Raw genomic sequence first — 15,000 nt, 5'->3', positions numbered from 1 at the left:
TCCATCGGAGGATCGGAATGCACTAAGCCATTTCTCTCCCTCGCATTTCTCCCTTCATCCGTTTTTACCGGTTTTGATTCTCTTTATTCGCCATCGCTGGCTTCACCTTCGGGGTCTCCATGCTCGCTCGGAACGTCTTTATTCTCGAGGTCGAAGTGGGGCAAAAACAGCATCGAGTTCGCGTCCTCTGATCACCTCCAGGTCATTTGTCGCTCGCTAGTCGCTCCGTCCCCGCCGCCGCCGCCGCCACCACCAGCATTGCCACCGCCGCCGCCGCCACCGCTCTCTCGTCGTCGCCTCCTCCTCCTCCTTCTCCTCTTCCCCGTCTGTAAGTCCTTTCCCTCCCTACCTCCTCCTCCTCCTCCACCGTCAGCAGTATTCGTCACTGTTTTGTCACATTTTATCCTTCACTTTCATCCACTATCGCCTTGTGTGTGTGTGTGTGTCTGTGTGTGTCGTTGCCTGGTAGTTAACGTAATGAAGTGTAACGGATTTTGCCTTTCCCCTGTGTACGTGTGTGTGTGTGTGTGTGTGTGTGTGTGTGTGTGTGTGTGTGTGTGTGTGTGTGTGTAATATCGATCACTCTCTCAGGCAACTTCTCATCAGGACAAGAACAAGATCACGAACACACACACACACACACACACACACACACACACACACACAAGCTCCCCCCACACACACACACATTTGATAAGGCTTCAGTAGAGGAGGTTGCTACTGTGTTAGTGTTGTAGTGTTTCCATGGTGGGGAGCTTTATGAGCCTAGTGATAGTGTGACAAGGCTTCGACACCATGAACGTTAGTGTTAAGATGTGCCTCGGAGGGTCGGGACGTATTTTAAGACACCATCGCTTCTCACATCAACTATTTCTAAAGGTCAAAGAGGGGATCAATCTAGTTTTCATGAGTGTTTTTTAAGGTTCATGGCACAGAAGAAGGGTCACACTACCACCAGGGTCATAAAACTACCCCTGGAAAGGCCTACAGCTCCTACGAAAGCCATGTCAAATATGTGAACTTGGGCGACGAAATGCTTTAAATACGACCCAAACACCCTCGGCTACCACTTCCCTCCTTCGGGTACGCCCCCCCCCTTCGCCCCCCTTCCCCCCCCTCCTCGTCCTCTTCCCCCGTTTACCGAAGAGAGACAAATTAAATGCAATCGTGAGACCTTGAGCCCCTGAAAGTGTACTAAAGGAGGAGCAGAAGGAGGAGGAGGAGGAAGAGAGGAAACGAATAAGTGCAGGGAAAGGGATGAATGAACAGTGGATAAGAAAGAAATGGAAGAACACAAAAAGATTAAGAAGAAAAGAAGAGCGAGTTAAGAGTAAGGAAGAGACGGAACGTATTACAGGAGGAAGAAAAATAAGTCCAAAAAGAGAAATTATCAACAGGAAGAGAAAATGAATAATCCCTCTTCCCCATTCCCTTTCCCTTCTACCTTTCCCCTTCCCTTCCCCTTCTCTCCTACCTCTCCTCTGCACTTACCCTACCCTTTCCTTTCCTTTCTCTCTTCCACTACCCATTCCTTCCCATACCTTTCACCTTCTCTTCCCCTTCCCTAACCTTTCCCTCAATCCCTTTCCTTTCCTTGCCCATCCCCAATCCTTTCCCTTCCCTTTCCTTTCTCTTCTCCACTACCCATTCCTTCTTGCCTTACACCTTCTCTTCCCCTTCCCTAACCTTTTCCTTAATCCCTTCCATTTCCTTGCCCATCCTCTATCCTTTCCCTTCCCTTTCCTTTCTCTCCTCCACTACCCATTCCTTCCTACCTTTCACCTTCTCTTCCCATTCCCTAACATTTCCCTCAATCCCTTTCCTTTCCTTGCCCATCCCCAATCCTTTCCCTTCCCTTTCCTTTCTCTCCTCCACTACCCATTCTCTCCTACTTTTCCCCTTCCCTACTACCTTTCCTACCTTTCCCATTCCTTTCCCCTCACATTCCCTCCCTTTCCTTACCTCAATCCCACCCTCCCTCCCTCCCTGTAAGGTTGCCCAGGTAAGGTGAGACAAGCAAGGTAAGCAGGTATCACTGAAGTACCATTTTTAATCTAGCCTTCACCACCACATACACCTCCACCACCACCACCACCGCCACCGCCTTTGTACTAAGAGAGCAGCACATCTCGTCTTAGTGGAAGCTGCCAGAGAGGTTAACTTAAGCAGGGCCACTTGAAAGACACCGGGGCCATCAAACAGCGGAGGAGGAGGAGGAGGAGGAGGAGAAGGAGGTGGGGGGGATGTTGGATTAGAACAAGAACAAGAACCAAAAAAAGGGCTAGAAGAGGAAGAGGAAGAGGAAGAGAAAGTATAAGGAAAGGGAGGAGGAGGAGGATAAGAACAAGAGGAGGAGGAGAAAGAGGAAGAAAGAGAGAAGAGGTAGTGTAAGGAAAGGAATGAATGAACAGCGGATGAGAAAGAAATGGAAGGAAGAGAAGAGGAGGAGGAGGAGGAGGGGGATAAAATGAATGAGAATAGATATAAGAAGAGACAGAAACAAAAGAGTAGTAGAAAGTAGAAGGGAAAAAAAGACAAAGAGAACGAGAAAGAGGAAAATAAATATTAAGAGAAAGAGGAGGAGGAAGAAGAGGAAGCGAAGGAGAAATAAATAGGAAGAGGAAAGGTAAAAATGAATGAAAAACGAGGAAGAGGAGGAATAAGGAGAGGAGGAGGAGGAGAAAGAGATGCAAGGGTTAAGCAGGCCTTTGAGATATTAGGCCCGTCAAACAAGAGGAGGAGGAGGAGGAGGAGATAGAGGAAAACGAAAGGAAACAAATGAAAAAAAGATGAAGATAACTGAGCAAGATAACAAGAAAAGCAAGAGGAAAAAAAAGAAGGAGGAGGAGGAGGAGGAGGAGGAGGAGAAGTGAAAATAAAAGGATAAACATAACAGACCAAAATACTAATAAAAGTAAGAAGGAAAAAAAGGAGGAAGAGCAACAAAAAAAAAAAAAAAAAGGAAGAGGAAGAGGAAGAGGAGGAGGAAGAAAAGAACAGACGGAAAAATCAAAAGTACCAGAGAGAGAGAGAGAGAGAGAGAGAGAGAGAGAGAGAGAGAGATAAGGGAAAGAGGAGGAAGAGATAGATGGCGGTGGTGGTTGTGGTAGTGGTGGTGGTGGTGGTGGTGGTGGTGGTGAGGGGGCTCTCAACACCACGTCAATGCATTCCTGGTGGTGCAACTCCCACTCCCTCTTCTGACGGATTAAGTTTTACGGTGGTGGTGGTGGTGGTGGCGGGGGTGGAGGAGGAGGTGGTGGTGGTGGTGGTGGTGGAGGTGGTGGTGGTTGAAGGCCGGCCCCGCACCGCCACCACCACCACCACCACCACAACCACCACCACAACCACCACAGCCACCACCACCAGCACTAGTCTGTATATTATGGTGGTAATGGTGGTGATGGTGGTAGTGGTAGTGACGGTTGTGGTGGAGAGAGAGAGAGAGAGAGAGAGAGAGAGAGAGAGAGAGAGAGAGAGAAGGAACGGAGGATATAGGAGTAAAACAGAAAGGGATAAATGAAAACAAGAAATGAAAAAAATAGGAATAAAGGGAGGGAGGAAAAGAGGGAGGGAAAAGAGAGAAGGAAGAGAAAAAATAAGAAAAGGAAAAATGAAGAAGGATGAAGGGAGGAAAGCAGAAAGAGAAGGAGGAAGAGGAGGAAAGAGGAGAGAAAAGAGTGAAAGACGAAGGGAACGAGAAATGGAGAAGAAAAACAAGTAAGGAAGGAGTGCAGGAGGGAGGGAAGAAAAGGAAGATAGATAGATAGATAGATAGATAGATAGACAACACATACATACATAAATACATACAAAGAAACACAGACAGACACAGACAGACAAACAACGAATGCATACAGAGATTTACATACATACATACATACATACATACATACACACACACACACACACACACATATACACATACACAGACACGCACAGACACACACAGACACACACAGCGGGGTAAGGAAGGCGGTCCGTCAGAGTAAGCGGAACACCTCGATTCATCCTTATATATCGACCTCTAAGCTTAAGCCGAGGCCGAGTAAGCTGTGTCTCAAGTCTCTCTCTCTCTCTCTCTCTCTCTCTCTTTTTTTCTTCAAACCATCATTATTATACCAAAGCAGTCACTCTTCCTCCTCCTCCTCCTCCTCATCATCATCATCATCATCATCACTATCATCATCATGGAAAGAAGAAAAATCAGAACAAGAAGAAAACAATAACAAGACGATGAAGAAAAAGAAGAAGACGATGAACAACAACAACAACAAACAACCAAACAAACAAACAAAAACGAACGAACCAACAAACACACAAACGGGAAAGTAAAAAAAAAAATAATAACTAAACCAAATAATAAAAAAATAAAGCACAAAAAAATCCATAAAGGCGAGATGAACCGGATTACGGAGCGGATTAAGGATTACCTCGGACACACGAGAGGCGGGATTTATGGATTAATGGACTGGCGGCGGTGGTGGTGGTGGCTTAATTTTTTTACCAGTGGATAAAAGAAAAAAAAGAAAGGAGTGTTCAAGAGTCAGACGTGAGAGAGAGAGAGAGAGAGAGAGAGAGAGAGAGAGAGAGAGAAATGGTATGTTTTCTGTTTGTGCTCTTGAGAAAATATATATAAAAGATTGTTGTTGTTATTGTAGTAGTAGTAGTAGTAGTAGTAGTAGTAGTAGTAGTAGTAGTAGCTGTTGTTTTTGTTATTGCTGACGTCGGGTATTTTTGTCATCATCAGACAGACAAACAGACAGACAGACAAACAGACAGACAGGTGATCATATGTAATAAGAACCTGCCATTTACCTGACGAAGGACACAACACCTGTTTGCTGACTCACGCCCGACAATGACCGTGTGTGTGTGTGTGTGTGTCAGTGGTCATTCCCAACCCAAAAATCAACGGCAGCTTCTACACTATTTTCCGCCTTTACTAAATTCAACAAACTTCACTTCCAATTCCTCTTTTCTCGGCCTATTTGCTACACGATATTGATAACCAAGAAAAATATTAAGTTCAATCCAGTTAACCTAAATTAAAAGAGTAAACAAAGTGAAGGTTGTTAACAGAAAGTTCATATGGAACGGAGTCTGGCATTCTGATATAGGGCCAGTTTCACAGTTCCCCCCACGGGTAAAGCAAGCTCTGAAAAAACCAATAACTTCTTCATTATTTCCTTGTGTTTTTATATTTAAGTTCACAAATTTGATGAAATCCATACAAAAAAGTCTTGTAAAAGTGTTGCATCAGAAGACTTGTGGCATCGAAGACCTCATTGTTGTAGTTTGTTCGGGCTGTTACGAATTTTACTGTGTTGACTGGTGAAGACGGTGTAGTGTTGGAACTGATCTTGTGGACCTGAATGGCCGCGGGTGTGTCGTGTGAAGTATGTTTTTGTGTATTATGTGGCGTGTGTATTTCATTCGTGCATAAACTATATTTGCATTGTGTGTGTATGTCTGCGTGTGTGTTCAAGGGTGTGTGTTTGTTAATGTGTGCATATTTGTATGTGTATGATTTTTGTATTTGTAATTTTTCGCCAATTATAAATGTTGTCCGAGTCTCATTTAGAAGGGAGAGTATTTAATAGGAGAGAGGGAAAAGAGAAAGAGATAAAGCGGATTGTAAAAAGGTAGAAAGAAGGAAGAGATGAAGGAGAGGGAAGAAGAAGGATGAGGAAAAGAAGTAGAGGAATAAGGTGGGAGGAGGAAATAAAGATAGGGAAGAAGGCGAGTAGGAAATATGATTGCAAGTCATCCTATGTTATCCAAATAATAACAATCGTAGTAACAAGTCTCCTATGCAGATATCCTAATAATAACAATAACGTGTAAAGCCTGAAACATGAGTCCTAGAGTCATGATATTTGAAGAGATTGCAATATGAGTGATGAAAGCCCTCAAGAGAAGATGGCGCCACTATAAACACTTGCCTGCGCCATGACGGGCTGGAGCCGACTACTATCCAGGCCCCTCAAGCAAGCCTACCGGCGCTTTAGGTTCAAACGTAAAAAAAAAACAGAAAAAAAAACGTGGACAGCCTGTAGCATGTGTTATAGGAGTCATCACATACTTCGTGCTTCTAAATAGTAAGGCTAATAACGACCGTGTATTATGAGTGTTAGGGAATTCATAATGTGGAGAGCTTGTAATACGTGTAAAAAATATCATCGTACGTTTCTGCTTCTAAATACTAATGACAATGATGATAATAATGAAACACAGTACAGCATCCGATCTCGCGAGGATGCTGCGCCAAGGAGAGGAAAGAAAGGGAAAAAAAACAACACGCAGCATCTTGACGGACCTCACTAATAACGAGAGAGAGAGAGAGAGAGAGAGAGAGAGAGAGAGAGAGAGAGAGAGAGAGAGAGAGAGAGAGAGAGAGAATAACACGCATAAAGAAGAATACCTCAGATCCAGATTACGCTCCGATCGCCTCTCTCCCCCTCTCCCTTCCCTCTCCCTCCTTTAACTTCCCTCTCTCTCCTCTCCTTTCCCTCTCCCTTACCCTCCCTCCCTCTACTCTCCACCTCCCTCCCTTCCCTCTCTCTCCCCTTCTCCGTCCCCTCCTTCACTCTCCTCTCCTCCTCTCCTTTCCTTCCCACCCTCTCCTCTCCACCTCCCTTCCCTCCCTTCCCAGCCCTCTCAACTTTTCCTCCCCTCCTCCTTCTCGTTCCTCCCCTCTTCCCCTTTACCTTCCCCCCTCCTCCCCTCCCCCCCTCCCTCTCTGTGGTGGCATCATTATCCAGGATCACGCCGGGTCCCCAAGCATGCCCCACCGCCGCCGACGCCGCTATTTCCGTGCCTCCGCCGCCCCACGGGGATTAGTGGCCCCATGGGGATCGCAAGCCCCGTTGGGTAGGAGTGGCACCTCGTGTGTGTTAGCGGGATGTGTTACTGTTACTTTCTAATGCAAGAGTTTATCAGTACCTTCATTCTTTCAACCCTGTAACATGTCAACTTTACATTATACAATATCTTATCCGTATAAAATGCAGAGTTTCTAATGCAAGAGTTAACTAGTACTTTTATTCTTTCGTCTTTCTAATGCATAAGTTTATGAGTACCTTCATTCTCTCATCCCCGTAAAATGTAAACTTTCTAATGTAGGAGTTGACGAGTACCTTCATTCTATCATATTTCTAATGCAAGAGTTAAGCAGTACCTTCATTCCTTCGTTCCCATAACAGATAAACATTTTAATGCAAGTGTTTATCAGTATCTTCACTCTTTCATCTTTCTAATGCATGAGTTGGTCAGTACCTTCATTCTCTCACCCCTGTGGCATGTAAGCTTTCTAATGCAAGTGTTTATCAGTATCTTCACTCTTTCATCTTTCTAATGCATGAGTTGGTCAGTACCTTCATTCTCTCACCCCTGTGGCATGTAAGCTTTCTAATGCAAGAGTTTACCAGTCCCTTCATTCTCCCATCCATGTAACAGATAAGTTTTCTAATGCAAGAGTGAAATAGTACTTTCATTTCTTAATCATTCCAATGCAGGAGTTTAATAGTTCCTTCACTGACTGAATACTGGGGAATATATTTAAATAATTGACTGAAGGATAAAGGAGAGAGAGAGAGAGAGAGAGAGAGAGAGAGAGAGAGAGAGCGAGAGAGAGAGAGAGAGAGAGAGAGAGAGAGAGAGAGACAGAGAGGTTTGCATCCTGAGCAGCATTGGGGAAGGGGAGAGACGGAGAGACGGAGGAGGAGGAGGAGGAGGAGGAGGAGGAGGAGGAGGAGGAGGATCAAGCGGATGAGGGGCGAGGAGCAAGGAGGGAGAGAGAGAGAGAGAGAGAGAGAGAGAGAGAGAGAGAGAGAGAGAGAGAGAGAGAGAGAGAGAGAGAGAGAGAGAGAGAGAGAGAGAGAGAGAGAGAGAGAGAAGGGGGGGTAGGGGGATGCTGCAGCCATTGATCACCGGGATAAGATGTCCAATCCTAGCTTCGGTAATTACCCTTACACCTTGGGATTACCTGCTCGGGGCCGCGTGTGTGTGTGTGTGTGTGTGTGTGTGTGTGTGTGTGTGTGTGTGTGTGTGTGTGTGTGTGTGTGTGTGTGTGTGTGTGTGTGTGTGTGTGTGTGTGTTTAACTCGTCAATAAACTAACTGACTAACTAACTAAGTGTGTGTATGTATGTGTATGTGTGTGTGTGTGTGTGTGTGTGTGTGTGTGTGTGTGTGTGTGTGTGTGTGTGTGTGTGTGTGTGTGTGTGTGTGTGTTTCAAGGTTAGTTAGTTTTGCTCATAATGATGGAAGCTCTCTCTCTCACACACACACACACACACACACACACACACACACACACACACACACACACACACACACACACGTATCTTCAAACATGCAAGAGTAATCCACACACAACCTAACTTAATAATCTAAGTGACATAACATAATATAATTTTATAACAACAATAGCATAAATTAGCATAACCTAACATAATCTAAACATAACATAGCACATACGGGGTGAGGGGGGTAGCTGAGTGGTCATCGTGCGGGCGTGGTGTCCTAGAGGACCCGGGTTCAAGTCCAGCTCCCCGCTAAAAGCTGACAATTTTCAGTCACCGCCGAGTGGCCGAAAACTACCCACATGCTATCCTGGTGACCGCCAATCAACCCGAACTCTAGCGAAACTCTAAAATGGATCAAAGATGATTTCCGGGTGACAGCATGAGCCAAGTAGAAATGGCGCCACTATAAAACACTTGACTGCGCCACTAACGGGCTGGGGCAGACCAACAGGCACCCTCAAGAAAGCCTACCGGTGCTACACGCCAAACGTAAACACAGAAAATAAAAATAATAAAAATATAACCTTTCCTCACCTCACCTCAGCGCGCCATCTACCGCCCAGAACAAGATATACGCTATAGGTCAAACGTATACAATATGAAAGAATAAAAAATAGGGTAACTTCACCTCAGCTCAGCGCGCGCCCTCTCCCGGCCAGAGCAAGACAAGGGACCAAAGAAGCGATGAATTAAGAGGTATCGATTTTTGTCGTGTTCGCCGTAACGCTGAGTAACACTCGTACAAAGTTAGCCCCGAGGCGGGAGGGAGGGAACCAGGGAGAGCAAGGGAGGGAGGGAGGGAAGGGAGAGACAGGAAGGGAGAGAAGGGAATGAAGGGAGTTGATGATGGGTCTCGTGCAACTGTCCGTTGGAGAAATTTATCTCACATTAACTTACATATATTTAACTATACTTCATGGCTTACATCGACAAATAAGTTCTTACGTGTCTTCCATAGAATTTTTAGCCTTTCTATAACTTGTATCCTATTGTTTTTTTATATTTTTATTAACAACAGTAACAAATATTTCTTTCTGTGTCTTCTAAATCACTACTGACCTTTTTTTTTATTTCTTTTCTCATTTTCTCATACTTTCCAATTCTACTAAACGCTTCTCTATCCCTTCATTCTCCTCCTCCTCATCTAACTGGCTCGATGTCAGAAGCGGCGTACCTCAAGGATCAGTGCTTGGCCCCATGCTCTTCTTAATCTATGTTAATGATATCGATGATGGGCTCAATAGTAAAATATCAAAATTTGCTGATGACACAAAAATCGCTAGTAAGGTAACTACGACACTCGCCGAAAAAGCTTTACAATCAGATCTAGATCGACTTGCACGTTGGGCCAATCAATGGCAAATGAAATTTAACGTTGATAAATGTAAAGTGTTACACATCGGAAACAAAAACAATCGCGTTCAGTACGTAATGAATGGCAAACAACTTTCTGCAGTAAGTAAAGAAAAGGATCTTGGAATCACGATATCAAGCGATTTAATGCCCAGTCAGCATTGTTCAGAGGTAGTTAAAACCGCAAACAAATTGGTTGGCTTCATCGGACGAGTCTTTAACAATAAATCGAAAAAGTAATATCAAAACTGTATAATTCGCTGGTTCGACCCCATCTAAAGTACTGTGTACAGTTTTGGTCTCCCTATTACAGAAAAGACGTAGAAAAGTTAGAACGGGTTCAACGGAGAGTAACAAAAATGATTCCTAGGTTGAGAAATTTATCTTATAAAGAAAGTCTTAAAGAAGTAAATTTATTCAGCTTATCAAAACGAAGAATGCGAGGCGATCTAATAGAAGTGTTTAAAATGTTTAAAGGATTCAGTGATATTAATGCGGAAGATTACTTTACAATTGATCGATCAAACAGAACAAGAAGAAATCACAATTTCAAGATAAGTAGTAAAAGATTCTCGTCGCACGAAGCCAAACACTTCTTCTTCAATCGAGTCGTTAATGTTTGGAATTCTCTACCCTGTGATGTCGTTGATAGTACAACAGTTACGGCCTTCAAGAATAGATTCGACAAGTATTTTGAATCCAACCAGCAATTAGATATTACTCATTGTCGTAATAACATTAAGTTCTTTCGAATACTGGTGTCCTTGTCCGTTTTTATCGCCCGGTTAGTGGTAGCAGTAATGGTAGTTCTTTCCTCTTTCCTACATAATTTCCAAGTAGTTTTTCCATGCTGCATGGTTCTTTTTCCTTTCCTGCCAGCCTTGGCTGGAGGGATGGGGGGGTGGGGAGGAGCCTTCGCCTTTGCTGTCCTTCATCTTCCACCTTTGATTAGATAGTTAGTGTAGCTTGTCACAAACAGCCTCGTAAGGACCATTAGGTCTGCTGTTGTTTGTTCTTCCTTTGTGTTCCTCCTCGTGTATATACTATTAATTAAACACACACGAAGGAGAACACTTCCACATAAACATTGTACACACACACACACACACACACACACACACACACACACACACACACACAGCACCTGGTGTTATAGCCATCACCAACCCTTCCTTCCTTCCTTGCTCAACCCTGCACCACCACCACCACCGTCCCCATGAACAAGGGTGAACGCTGGAGGAGGTGGTGGTGGAGGAAGAGGTGGTGGTGGAGGTGGTGGTGGTGGTGGCGGTGAACAGTGGACCCCTTCGCTATCGTGCGTCGGTAGGATTACTGGGGGTCCTCATCCCTCTAATCCTTCTCTAATGAGGGATTGGGCGGATCTGCAGGATTCCACGACCGGATTACACAAGGGCCTATGTGTACCCGCAGCGCTTGATCTAATTTGACCTCTCTCACCGGTTGTTATAGCGCACATTTTTTAAGAACACCCTCGCCGGCGCTACAGGTAGAGGCGCCGCGCGGGGGATTCTGGCCCTAAGCACCGGCGCGCACAGGGGGGCTATTACCTTGGCGGGGCGCGCGGTACAAAAACCCGCAAAGGGCCTACATGTAAATCCATATCTTTCAGTTTTGGACCTTGGAGTGTAAGACTGTAACTCACATTATCCGGCGACCCTCGCGACGCGGCCACAGCGCCTCGCACCGCCGCCGCCGCCACGCTAAGTTCCCTGCCGTCCGTACCTGCGGCCGCGCGTAAGGCAGGTAACCCCACGTCACTCAGCGCCGCCTTCGCCCGTCGCGCCGCCCAGAGCTCAGCCGATCACCTCTGCGCCGCGGATTGTGCTCTCGTCTAATCCGAACTACATGCAGATGGCGGACAAAAAAAGTTATCACTCCGAATTGTTTATCAAACTCAACTCCGGCTGTCTGGTTTCCCACACTAATTCTCGGGCCAGTCCTCGGCGGCGGCGGTGACGGTGGTGGCGGCGGTGGTGCTGGTGGTTGAGGTTGCTTCTTGTTTTTGTTTGTTGTTGTTTATTGTTTCCTCTTCCTCCTGCTGCTTCTCTCTTTCTCCTCCTCCTGTACGTATCTCCCCCTCTTCCTCCTTCTATGCTTCTTCTTCTTCCGCCTCCTGTTACGTCTCGTCCACAAGTTATTATTTCAGTTATCAATTCTCAGTCCAGTCTACGGCGTTGGTTATTGTGTCTTCTTGTTTGTTTATTTTTCCTCTTGCTGCTTCCCTCTTATCTCCCTCTTCCTCCTTCTATGCTTCTTCTTCTTCCGCCTCCTGTTACGTCTCGTCCACAAGTTATTATTTCAGTTATCAAATTCTCAGTCCAGTCCACGGCGTTGGTTATTGTGTCTTCTTGTTTGTTTATTTTTCCTCTTGCTGCTTCCCTCTTACTTCTCCTTCACGTATGTACTTCCTCCTCTTAATTCTCTTCTTTGCATTCTTGACTAACCTCTCCCTTTGGATGGTCTCTCACCTCATTCACACTCTCACACTCACTCACACTCTCCCTATGCTCTCCTACTCTACCTCACTGTCCCTACACCCATACCTACACTCTGCACACAATCTCCTTCACTCTCTACACTCCTTTCCCCCTCACTCTCCCTCACAATCTCCCTCACACTATCCCTCTGCACACACTCTTGCTCTCCCTCTCCCCGCCCTCGTCCCTGAGCTGTCACCTGCCGCCTCCATTCCACCTCTCACCTGTTCACCTGTTCCCCTCTCTGTCTCTCACTCCCCCTGCCCTTCCCCTTCCTTCCCTCTGCTTAGTTACTGCTCCCCCCCTCCCCTCGTGAGTCACCTAAACACCCAAACAAACACCTTGCACCCCTAAACACGAACACATACACGCACACACACGCGTACACACACACACACATCACCGTCCTTCCCTCCCTCACCATTATATAGATAGATAGATGGATAGATAGGTAGACTGATTAAAAAGATGGACGAATATGTAGTTTCTGGACCACAGTTACAAGAGAGAGCAACATGAAGAAATAAAACTAAACATTAAACAAATAATTCAAGTTGCATTTAATTTTTAAGTAAGTTCCACCTTCGAGTAAGACAAAAACTACCATTGAGACGCTAAGAGCCACGAGTAATAGCAGTAGTAGTAGTAGTAGTAGTAGTAGTAGTAGTAGTAGTAAGACCTAGTAATCAATTGGAGAGTGTGAGTCTCTGAACGCCACACACACAGCGAGTTCGTAGAGCCAAGAAGTGACGGATGGCGGTGGTGGTGGCGGCGGCGGACGGAGCAGGGCGATCCACCTTTAGTGCCGCCGCCAAGTCGTCAGTCCCCGTCGCCGCCGCCGCCGCTAGTGTGCTGGGTGCCAACGACGAGCCACGGAGGTACGGGCATAGATAGATAGATATATAGATAGATAGATAGATAGATAGATAAATAAATAGATAGATAGATAAATACATAGATAAAAAGATTGAAAGATGGATAAATAGATAGATTGATATAGTTTATTGACCACTAAATACTAAAATATATCACAGGACAAAGACAGAAAAATAAAGACAGGTAGAGCTCATTAACCACTAACCCTAAAATATATGATAAAACAAGAACATAACGGTCTTTTGATTCTTTTTTGGGAGCAGCGAGTAGCGGGCTTTTTTTTATTAATGTTTTCTTTTTTGTGTGTGCCCTTGAGCTGTCTCCTTTGTTGTAAAAAAATAAAAATAAATAAATAAAAAATAGACAGCATCCACTTATCCCTCTCATCCATATCTTCCCCAAACCACTCCTCGAAGCTGCCTCTCCTGTCGGCACTTTCCCACATGACTGCCAGGCCTCGCTAGCTCTTCTCCTCATCCACCGCTCTGTTAGTGAACCGATGCTTACTTAGGCTTTTACCGAGTCTGAATTTGAACTTAAACCCATGACTATACGTGTCCTGTGCTGCTATTTACTGCCAGCACCTTAATGACAGAACCTTCCCCATTGCTACGAGTTCTACGTTTTTCTTCTACTACGAGAACTTTATTGACATCACCCTTCCCAGTGCTACGTGTCATATGCTGTTCTAATACTACCAGAACCTTATTGGCACCACTCTTAGGGCCATATTTTTAAACATTTCTGCGCCCAAGAACACGTAATTTACTAGTCTTTCGTTGGAGTTTAGGGCATTTCCAGGGGTACTTTTATGACCCTGGTGGTAGTCTGAGCCTTCTTCTGTACCGTGAACCTAAAAGAACACTCATTAGAACTCTATTAACCTCCTTTTTGGCCTTTGGAAACAGTTGGTGTGAGGGGTGGGAGCATTTGACAATACCAACCTTAGTAAAGCCCTTTGCCTCAACCCTTCCCATTGCTACGTGTCCTTCGCTGTCCTAATATGCTACTGGAACCTTATTGGGACCATCCTTAGTTCACCCATTTACCAACACTTCACCCTTCAACCTTAACCTTCAACCCTTCACTTCACCCTTCTCCCTTCTCCCTTCGACCATTTATCGCACTCACAAACAGGTACACAAGACGCTGCTACTTCTTTGTCACACACGGCATCCACACATCGCCTCTCCCGCCTGCCGCTGAAGTCACGGAGGCGTTTACCGAGGGCTTTAGCAGGAGCGGCGGCGGCGGCGGTGGTGTCGATAGCGGTGGTGGTTGTGGTAGTGGAAATGACAGTCACTAAGATACGTGTCACCAACATCTTAAGCACCAGCAGCTGTTATTAATCCAGTGTAAAGCAAAGGTCTTTCCCTATCTCCTCCACCTGGTTCTTCGTCTAATGTTTTATAATGCCCTTCATCCTGCTCCGGTAAAGGTTCTAATTCAATATCACCAGGTTTTACGTCTCGTGTTAGTGCCCTTCATCCTGCTCCGGTAAAGGTTCTAATTCAATATCTCCAGGTTCTATGTCTCGTGGTAGCGCCCTTCATCCTGCTCCGGTAAAGGTTCTAATTCAATATCTCCAGGTTCTATGTCTCGTGTTAGTGCCCTTCATCCTGCTCCGGTAAAGGTTCTAATTCAATATCTCCAGGTTCTATGTCTCGTGGTAGCGCCCTTCATCCTGCTCCGGTAAAGGTTCTAGTTCAATATCTCCAGGTTCTATGTCTCGTGTTAGTGCCCTTCATCCTGCTCCGGTAAAGGTTCTAATTCCATCCCTCCACCTGGTTCTTCGTCTGATTTTACTGCCCTCCATCCTGCTCCGACAAAGGTTCTAATGTCATCCCTCCACCTGGTTCTTTGCCTGTCCTGATTTCTACTATTCATGGGTTGTCACTCTGTTACTCTGGTTCTTTTCTAGTTATCAGTACTATATACATGATATGTCCCGCCCAAGTCCGTTTCTGGT

At 45.4% G+C, this 15,000-nt stretch overlaps 1 protein-coding gene across 5 annotated transcripts in view; it reads right to left on the bottom strand.

Annotated features, from left to right (window-relative positions):
• Nucleotides 1–15,000, bottom strand: part of LOC126981757 (homeobox protein dve-1-like) — a 241,304-nt gene that overhangs the window by 101,750 nt on the left and 124,554 nt on the right. The gene's annotated exons all lie outside the window — the stretch shown is intronic.

The sequence above is a fragment of the Eriocheir sinensis genome, chromosome 4 (genome assembly GCF_024679095.1).
Source record: "Eriocheir sinensis breed Jianghai 21 chromosome 4, ASM2467909v1, whole genome shotgun sequence".
Classification (NCBI taxonomy): Eukaryota; Metazoa; Arthropoda; class Malacostraca; order Decapoda; family Varunidae; genus Eriocheir; species Eriocheir sinensis.
Note: the sequence above shows the minus strand (reverse complement) of the source record. Positions and strands in the feature narration are given on the sequence as shown.